This window comes from Manis pentadactyla, chromosome 3 (genome assembly GCF_030020395.1).
Source record: "Manis pentadactyla isolate mManPen7 chromosome 3, mManPen7.hap1, whole genome shotgun sequence".
NCBI lineage: Eukaryota > Metazoa > Chordata > Mammalia > Pholidota > Manidae > Manis > Manis pentadactyla.
The window spans coordinates 171,982,580-171,993,006 of NC_080021.1; positions in this window are offsets into that span (position 1 = coordinate 171,982,580).

The following is a 10,427-nucleotide window of genomic DNA, read 5'->3' on the forward strand; positions in this document are numbered from 1 at the left end:
TTATCTACCCAGGCCATGCACAGCCAATGAGAAAAATGTCACTGTAGATACAAGCCTTGAAGTAAATAGTAAAAAGGTGAACACCCAGTGAATTCTCTCAATCCTCTAAGATTAACCTAAATTATTGTCTGCTCCCCACTGGCCTCCTATCCACTTGGAGATGATTTTACAGGTCAAATACATACCAACTGATCAAAGATTGTTATTTTTGGCCAGACCTTAGCTTCTTTTCCACTGCATCCCAAGGTTTTTTACTCAGTTACTACCCCTAAACTAGAAAGCAGATATTGGTAATCAAGCTTGGCTAACAAGAACTGGGCTGTCACCTTGCCTGTCTGTCAAGTAGAAGTTTACAACTTCACTCATATGGATTCTGTGAAGCACCTGGCCCCAATCAACTGCATGTGTCACGCTTCTGATAACACAATATACAGATGTCAACTCACCTCTGTGTTTTCCAGTGGCAAAATCCATCTTCAACCAAGATTTCCCAGGCTGCTCCTAAAGATATGGTTTATATATGTGTAAACTGAAATTAAATGTGCAGCTTTATGTGAGTGAAGAGAAAGCAGACAGTGGGGAATGGTTCTCCTGCCGAACATAAATAATGTTTGTTTAAACAGAATGCTTAGCATTGCACAGTCAGCATTCAGACCCGAAAGTGTGCCTGGTAATCCTGCCTCCTTCCCCAGGATGACATAAAAAGCCCTCCTCCAGGTCTTTGTGATGGCCAACGATTGACCTTGTTACAAATCCCATGAAGGGTAGGAGACAAGCTGTGAACAGCTTAGTTACCAGGTGAGTAACTCTAGGAAATTGCAAGGGGTGTGGTGATGAAACACGTCATGGGCTTGGTTTTCTTCCCCCCAACCCTCACCATCATTTTTTAAGTATCAGTGAAAGGACCAGGAAATGACTTAACTGTAGTCGGTTGAAGGATGATGACGTTGTTCAGTCAACCAGGTGGTTCTGTCTCATAGCTGGAGCTCAGCATGTCCCAGTGCCACGGCACAGAGCAGGTGCCAGATCCACACACCAGGCAGTCCTGGGCTGAACTGCTTCACCTGCACAGCGCCCCCATTGGAGTGGAGACACTTGAGACAACCACCGCAGAGCAAGCTCCCATGACCTGGCTCTACCACGCGCTTTGCACTGGTAGTGTCTAGCCTCCTCACTTGGGTCCAGCTGGGATAGAAAACAACCAAAGTCCTCATCAGATCCTAGTGGACCTCACTCTACCTTTCCCCACCAGATAGGCCTCCATCCCTTCTCATCTCATCTCCTTCTCCCTGATTTCTCTTCCCATCACATACTGTTCCTTTCCCTAGGAATCTGACAAACTCTTGCCGAGCACCAATTCTGTACCAGGCCAGGGCCAGCCCCAAGGACACGGGGTGAAAGCCTAGTTGCTGCTCCCAGGGATATTAGAGTCTGATCAGGAGAGCAGGCATATCCCACCACAAATGCCAATGTGTCCAGCTATAAAGTCCAAGTTTTGGGGAATCTCCAGCTCAGTTTTCTTCCTTATTTAGTTCTTTCTACAGTCAGCACCCAGGGATTGCTCCTTTTATTCCTAATCCTCTCTCACTGGGGCTTGTGTAAAGGTATCCTGAATGGACTCTCTAAATCTACTCTAGTCTCCTCCAACCCACCTCCCACACAGCAGCCAAAACTATTATTACTTTGCTTGCAAATACATAATTGTTCACTGAAGTGTATGTGTGAAATTACATATGTAAACCTACCCCCTTGGGACAGTTAGCTAACACTTAACTACCCAATCATCATTCCACTATCCAAAAGTGACCACTGCAAGCTTTCAAATACTGCTACCTAAATCTGCCTTAAAGGGTTTGTTCATTGCACAAAGTTTGTTAATTACCCCCCAGTGAAATGAGCAGCATTAGAGGACCAGAAGGGCCACAGAAGCACCAGGGCTCTTGTACAAACAGTCTAAGAATCCAGCAAACCCAACAGCCTGGAAATCCAAGTCCAGAGCTGTCATTGGTTCTGTGCCCCTGACTCTGCTTGATTTGACTAGAGAAATTTGGGAGTTATCTTAAATAGGAACATTCACATTAAAGTTTGTCAGAGGGCCTAGAGTTAGACAATAAGGACCTAACTCAATTTCACAGAGCAGGTTATGTGGCTGTGCTGGGCCAGTTTGCTAGCACTTAGGCATGTGCCAGAATTTGGCCTGAGATTGTTTCCACTGAAACACATCCCCTTAGGTATGTGGACACAGAACCCCAACCTCTTGCTGAAGCTACTCACTTTACCAAGACAACCTGGGGACTGGTGATAAGCCAAAATGGCTTAAATCCATCCACAAAGAGATTTTTCCAAAAGACGTTTTGGGTTATACCAGTCCTCTGTTTTAAACCCTTGGATACCTTCCCAGTCTCTGTGGCTGGCAAGTCCATCCATCCAGTCACTCAGACCCAAGGTTCCGGAGTCCTGCTTGACCCCCTCTTATTTTCACTCTGCCTCCAATCCACAGTTCCACGTAACCCACCTTCAAAACATACCCAGGATGTGACACTTTTCTCTTTACCCCCATACTTCCAGCAGCCAGGTATGGGCCCACATCACCCTCTGTGCAGTAAGCCTCCTCCCAGGTCCTGCTTCCACCCTTGCTCCCCGGCAGCCTGGGTGAACACAGTGGGTTGTGATATAAACCAGATCTGGGCATTTCTCAGTTGCAAGCTTGACACTGGCTCGTCTCAGCATGACAGCCAAATTCCTGGCTTTGGTCTCTACAACCCTCACTGGCCACCTCGCTGCTCCCTGGACACACCTGGACAGAAACATGCCTGCCTCAGGGCCTTTGCTCTAGACGTGCCCCGATGTCATCTTCACCGAGACTCTCAGATCTCACCTCTGCAAGGCCCACCCCACCATTCCATAAACACAATCTGCACCCCCAGGACTCCAAGACTTCTCGGCCCCATGACCTTCTCCTCTGTCCACGACGCTCTTCACCTTTCAACTGATCATACACTTTACTTGTTGTGCTTCTTAGTATGTATTGGCTATTTATGTAATATACATTATCTTATATAATTATTCATTGTTCATTATGTTTATTATGAATGAATGTCTGCCCCAAGGACAGGCTCTGTGTGCGCTCTATTTACTAGTGGAGCCCAAAGCACCCAGAAGAGTGCCTGGCACCCAATACATATTTTCTGAAGGAATGAATAAATGTACATATAGGTAAGTGAATGGGAAGAGGAAGCATGGCCAGTGCTGTGATAGGCTGGGCATCCCATCCATCCTGATGAGCAGAGCTCAGACGGGCTGTGAGGTAGGCGGGGAGAAGGAAGGCCTATCTAGAAGGCGGCATATATGATGGACCTCGTGGAGGGAGAAGCAAGGTTTCTGAGTCACCACCCCTCAAGGAGGGAACCCACTGGATGGAGTCAAGAAAACAAGAGCCATGGAGATGCTGGAAAGCACTGAGGACCATCTGGGCGGGTCCTCAGCAGGCACGCCCAGGGCACAGTGACAGTCACGGCTGGACCAGGAGTCTGGAAAAGAGCGCTGAGAGAGCCTCAAGCCAGACAGATCCCTGGGGCAGATGGCAAGCAAAGGTAGGGGGCACAGTGTCTTCCGAGCCATAGAATCGGCAAGCACTCCCTAAACGCCAATGTTTGAGAGCTTATGGTAAAACAAGCATAGTAGATGGGACTACATGTTACATCACAAGATGAAAATATCTTTTCCTCTTTTCTAGGATAAAGAGAATATACTCATAAGTGATTAACTATTGCAAGCCAAGAGCTTAAACATTCACAGATCTCCTCAAATGACCTCCAGCTCCCAGATGCAATCTTTCCTTCCTATATATTAGACTTGTAAGTAAAAAAAAAACATTGTTCAAAGAAGCCCTATGGCACCTTAGATGACATTTTTGTATCTGTGTGTGCCCAGAAGCAGTCAGCAGGTCTGACCGCTAACTCAGTACTAGGCGCAGCAGGGAATGACCCCCACACACATACAGCTGCCATTCCCAAAGGGCTTTCAACCTGATCATTTCCCAAGCCACACACCTGTGACTGTGTGCCCCTTGAAAGGCATCCCAAAATTCCTTCAAAACCTTGACAGCATCTTGCCTCTTACACTCCCTTTCCTCCAAATTCATGGTGTCATTTGAAAGCATCGCTGTTCACAAGGTTTGCTTTAAAAACATCGTTTCCTCAAATGTCCCAAGTTACTTAACCTCTCCAAGCCTCAACTCCCCATCCACATTGGGGAATGACAACCACAAAGAGGGTTGTGCGTGGAAGAAGTGAGATGGCATGTGCCAGCACTGTCAGAACTCGAGAGCTCTACACAGGACATGACACACTTGCGGCCACTGTCCTATAAACGAACTTTCCCAGGCTCCCCGTGCCCTGCACTCTGGCTGTGCTGTAACCTCCCATTTATCAAGAAGCAAATAATCTCATTGGTGAGTGAACAGGATGTTTCAACACTCAGGTTAACCTGAGGTAATGCATGATACACTGAGGTTTTTAAATCATCAAAGAAAGGTTCAGTCACACATTTGCCTGCATGCGTATTTTATTGTATTCTAAACTTATTTGAAAAAATGTATGATAAGCACTTGGCAGTATTTCTCCATGTGTGTTCCAGTAAGTTTTACACAATAAAAGGGCTCTATTGTCAGAGTTGGAATCTGTTGTTTCTGCCTGCTCAGCATTCATCCCTCCCTTCCCTGTAAGTACACCTCAGTTTTCCTTCGAGGACCCATCCCGCCCCCATGTTCCCCCACCACCCAGTTTGTATAGTTTGCAAGAGGCTGTCCCACACATACACACTGCTTGGGCCAGAGTTGGACCCTGATTCAGGCCTGGACAATAAGATCTCTCTGACCATGGGAATCAGTTCAGGGATCAGCATGAAACTCAAGCCAGGCAGAAAGAGACTCAATTCAAGGATTTTTACCAGAACCACTGAGAGGGAGCAGCTCTTTAGCTAAAAGGATGTTGTAAGCTTAGAATTTTAGAAACCATCACATGGAAAGAGCCAGCCTAAGAAGACAGAGCAGAAGAAAATTAAGCCACAAGATGAAGAATGAGCCCCCATCACATCATTCAGGCCCCGGGACTCAGCTGTGGCTAAAGCCCATGGACGACGTCCTGCACTGCTCCATTGCCTGAACCAGCAAATTCCCTTTGGCTTGGGCACTTGTAATTGCAGGAATGCTGATTCATACACTGAGTTATACAAAGTTAAATAAGGTTCCTTTACCACAGGGTTTCACAGAGACCTCAAAGTATTATGAATATGAATCTCCAACAGGGCAGTGGAACATGTGCCCTTTCCCAAACTGACATGCCCATGAAGTTCTTTGAAGACCATACCACTCCATAGGAAACACCCTGGGATTAGCCTCATATTCCAGTATTCCAAATCCCCATGCCCTCATTATTCTGGATAAATGAGGTAAGTGGGAACTCTTTTATCCAACACTGTTCATGCATTTGTCAACTTATAAAATGTATAATTTTTTCTTTTTACTAAATTGTAGTCATAAGCACAAACCATGGTATATTTTCCCACACTTAATAAAATATTTATGTATGTGCATGTGCATGCTCATGTATGTATATACATGTATGTATGCATACTTGTTTCTTTGTTATTATATTGTGGGCATAATTCCTGAGCTGCCATACTCTTAAATCCTGAATTTTTAAAAATATATCAGCCTCTAGTCCCAGTGCCAAGCTATCAGTGGTCACTCCTTTTGGTCTACAGAGGTGTCTCCCTCATGGGGGGTCATGGGAAAGACAGCGTAGCAAAGAAGACAAGTAGTGACTCTATAGCATCTTACTACACTGATGGACAGTGACTGCAATGGGGTGTGTTGGGGGGGACTCAATAATATGGGTAATGCTGCAACCACAATGTTGCTCATGTGAAACCTTCATAAGATTGTGTATCAACAATATCTTAATAAAAAATAAACAAATATAGAGGTGTCTGCCTGTAGAAGCAGCCCCTCCTTCTCTTCTGTGGGTCAGTAAACCAGAGAAGAGAAGCTCACTGGAGCTGCGTGTTTTAAAAAATGTGAGGGAGACAGGCCAGTATCTCAGAGGGAGAGCCAGGATAGCGGGCGTGCACTGAGTAAGGTACCTGAGCTCCCATACACAAATGTGTGTCAATGATCTGGGCAACTTACAGACAGCTTATTGCCAAGAGCTTGCCTTGGGTTGGGACCACTGAGGTTGTCAAATAACTGACCTTCAAATATGGGAGGTGTTATAATACTTAGCCCCGAAAAGGGTCGCCCCAAGTTGGTAATAAGCACTGAGCTCTGCTTAGAACCTTTAAAATGAAAAGGTTTGTTTTTGTTTTTTATGTAGCCCAGGAGGGCTGATAGTCCAAAAAATTCCGTTTCTTAGTTTTTAAGTCATTCACTGGCACATATGTCAAACTTCAGTCATTTTTCAGACATTCTGTCTGCCTATAACTCTCAAGTAGCTGCTTGCCTGTTAAAAGGGTATGTGTGGGCTCCCATTTTATGATCCTATTACATGAAATGGGTGGGAATTTGCAGCAACAGGGAAGTAACCAAGTTTTCCCCCTTGCCATTGAAAGAACAGCCCTGGCCCTGAGTAGGTAGGCAGGGTGCAGGTGGGCAGGCTGGCCAGCTGGTCTGCACAGTGAGAGCTCAGAAAGCAGTGTTAGGATCACTCCCAGGAGTGGGGAGTCCCTGGATCCTTTTGGTTAGAAGCAAGCTGGATTTGCTGCCACAATGAGAGGCTTAACAAGGAAAAGCCATCAGGACTTCTCATGTCAGTGTCCAAGGATTCAGGCAGAGACCAGGGCACCTGTGGCCCAGGAGTATGACTGAAAGTGGAGTCCACTTAGCATTGCCCTGATGCCTTTTGCAGAACCCAGAGCATGTGTTCAGGAAGGCTTACAAGCTCCTGCACTCCTGTTATGCCTCCAAAGTGAGGCAGGAGCCAAGCACCTGCTCAGCCAGCCATGTGGAAATTCTGAGCCTGCTCAGCCAAACAAAACACCCTTGCCTGCGCACCCCCAGTCCCCCAACCCCTCACAGCCCCCAGCATTTACTCTCAGAAGGGCCTCTGTCTTCCCACTTCAAGGCCTGCTGACCAGCTGTGGACCTGGGGTGGCAGGGCAGGCCTGGGAAGCCAGGGGCCATTTCACCTGCAGTTGGGTCCTGTGCACACCCCATGCACCCTGCTTACTTCCTCCTGACAACTGCATAGCCGAAAGTGCTTTTAGAGGAAATGGATCACTCAGTTCATCTTCATGTCCTCAATGACCAGACCCCAAAAGAATCAATCACTCAGGAAAGGTACAATTATGCAATCCCATTGCCTTGGAGCAGTGAGCCTCACTCCTGCCTTAGAGGCCAAAGCTTGGAGGACAATTATTGTAACTATGTATACTTTTTTCAAATACATTTAGGGCAATGAGACTACAATGAAAAGGTATTTGGAAGACTGCACATGACAGCAAAACCATGAGACAGAGTGCTTGGCCCCCAGTCACCCCAATACAAGCCCTGGCCCTAGCCAAGACTGCTGCTCCTGATGTCAGAATTGGGCTGGGTCTCTGCTCAGCTGAGCCCCCAGGATCTCCTTCCATGAAATTGCTGGTGATGTCCGAGAGGTGTAAGAAGGCTGGAGGTGGGGAGCACTGTCCGCTGCTGCCTGCACAGCCTTAGGGACAGCCTGGGGTTCAGAGGCTGATGGCCCACACCAGGGCTTCCTGCAACTGCAAACACTGGCTGGCCAGCTAATTAGTCTACATTCTCCAGGTTTGCCCTTTTGTCCAGCCACGGGAATAAGTCACCCTCCAGGTATGCTTCCCAGCTGAGAAAACCCCAGTGAAATCCCTTAAGTGCTTCACCTCCAACGGGCTACGTCTATGGCAGGCCAAGGGGTGGGCTGCTTACCCAGGCTCTTCGCCTTCCTCCCCCCTCACAAATACCATTAAGCTATAATAAAGCAGTAATGAAATTATAAAATACCATAGTGAGGAAGATGAGAGGAAGGGTCTCAGTGGACAAGGGATCTCAACAAATTTGAGGAAAACAGGAGGCAGATGGGAGAACAACAACTGACAAGTGCAGAAGGGGAAGAAGACACAGCCCCGGATAAAAATGCCACAGAAGAGATGGAGCTGATAGGGAGCAGGTCCACAAGGCAGAACCCAGCAGGGGTTCAGGATTTGAAATTCCATAGAAAGCAGGGTGACAAATGCTACCAAAAACGGGGTGGATGAAAGAATCACTTACAATGGGCCCCACCGTGCCCACCCTCCAGCCCGGTATAAGGTCTTAGAGTCAAGCCAAAGGGATGGAGGGCAACTTTAAAGACGTCAACCCTGTCAAGACACAGCCAGTATTAGAATGCAGTCCTTTAGGCTGCTCTTTGTGCTGTATTGATATTTCAGTCAGGGGGCAAAGTAGAGTGAGGGATCCCGATCATCAAAAACAGAGCGATCTGCTGGGGTCTTCACCGCACAGGCAGCTCTGCCCTGTCACAGGAGATAAAGACCTGTCCTGGCCACTCGCCTGCCGATGCAGGGGCCGCCCTGCACATGGCACAGGCAAGGAGACACCAGCGCTGTGAGTGGGGCCTCAGCCCAGCAGACACTCTGGGCACCACATCCCAAACCAGCAGGCCAGGACCGACCAGCCCAGGGCTCGCACGCCAGATGATCGCACAGTCTCAGGCCTGTTAGCCTCACTCAGAGACTTGGCTTTCCCCTGATAGGAGAGCTTGCTGTCTTTGGGCTCTAAAAGCCCATTCCCTATTTTCCTCCCCAGAACTCATCCCCACAGCATCCTGGATTCCACTCTGGAGCAGGTTCCCTGCTTGGACATAAGACTTTTCCCTCTCTCTATGTCCTCTCTTTGTCCTCTCTTTGGTGTACTTTTATTTTTCTTTTTTAACATGCTAAAGCCTTGACAGCCCTGGGCTGTGGTAGTTGATTAAGCCCCCACTTCATCCTCACAAGTGAAAAACATACAATATAAATTATAAATGTCTGTATATTTTTGAGGGCGTGTTTGAAGCCTTCTATCATCAGCATTCATTGAGCAGGATCCCATCGAATCTCGGAGTGGTGTGTGCACACATGTGCATGTGTTTTGATGGAGCAAAACCCTCTGCTAACACTCTTCCATAGAAGCCCAATACACAGCACTGATTAGCAAGAATCCTCTAAGACAGAAGGGGAACCCAGCCCCATCAGCTCTGCTCACCTTCTCTGTTCCTCCTACTGGCCCAAATTACTTCCTAAAATGGCATTTCCAGGGAGGACAGTTAACAACCCCAACTCAGAACAACTAAAAATTAATTTAACTACATGAAAACAAGTATTTTGCTCTGGAAATATGTCAAAAGCATGAGAAGTTATCCTTGCGGACATACTGACAAATAAAATCATATGTAGATTCAGCCAGGGAGAACTCAGCAACCACTTTCATCATCTTCAGCACCATATCATTCTCACCTACATTTAATCAGAGTCAGCCAGGAGCCAGGGCGAAGTGCCTGGAGTATATTCTGTCATTCACTCCAAACAACCAAACCATGGGGAAGCACTGCTGTCACCCACATCTCAGAGAGGACTCAGAAGAGCCAAGTCATATTCCCAGGGCTGTGGACTCCTCGTGCTGCCAGCCACCGTGTTCCAGGAGTCCCAACCATAGCACTTGTGTTTTTCTTTACATACTGCCTGTGTTTTCTGTTTTTTCTTTTTCACTGTGTTAACCCTCCATAATAATAAGGATATTCTGATTTGAGTCCAAAAAAGGGATAGGTAGTAGGAGAAGCTGATCCTTTACTCCAGAAGTGGTCAAGGCAGGGGTGCCCTGCGTGGCTCACCTAGCCAACCCCTAAATGTCACAGAGGGAGGGCTCTGAAGAAACTTCTTACCCCAAGAGCGCTCAGCAGTCCTTAATCAGCCAGGTCCATCCATCCTTCCCCAGCTTCTTTGTACTCATCAGAAATGTCAGAAAAAGCTTATCAGTCTTGATACAACCAAGCACTGTCATATCTATACTGAGAAGAAGGGAGAAAGAAAGGAGTGTAACTCAGACTCTTAATCAACCAAAACAAACAATGTCTAAAATTCCATGAGGCAATAGACAGCAGTATATGCATATTTTTAGGAATGTAAAGGAATATATTAGCAAAAACAGATAAAATAATTTGAAATTCTCTGGGGAATCAAAAATGAGGGAGGCTTAAGGTCTAGGGCAAAGAGATTGCTGCATTTTTATAAGCATTTTAGCACTATTTGGCTTTTCAAATTACATGCCAATATTTCTTTGATTTGTAAAAAGTGACAAAACAAAATTAATGCAAGTTACCCTCCTTAGAAGTCTCTTTTAGCTTAATGGACTCCAGGAAGGAGATCAGACACAGAGGATG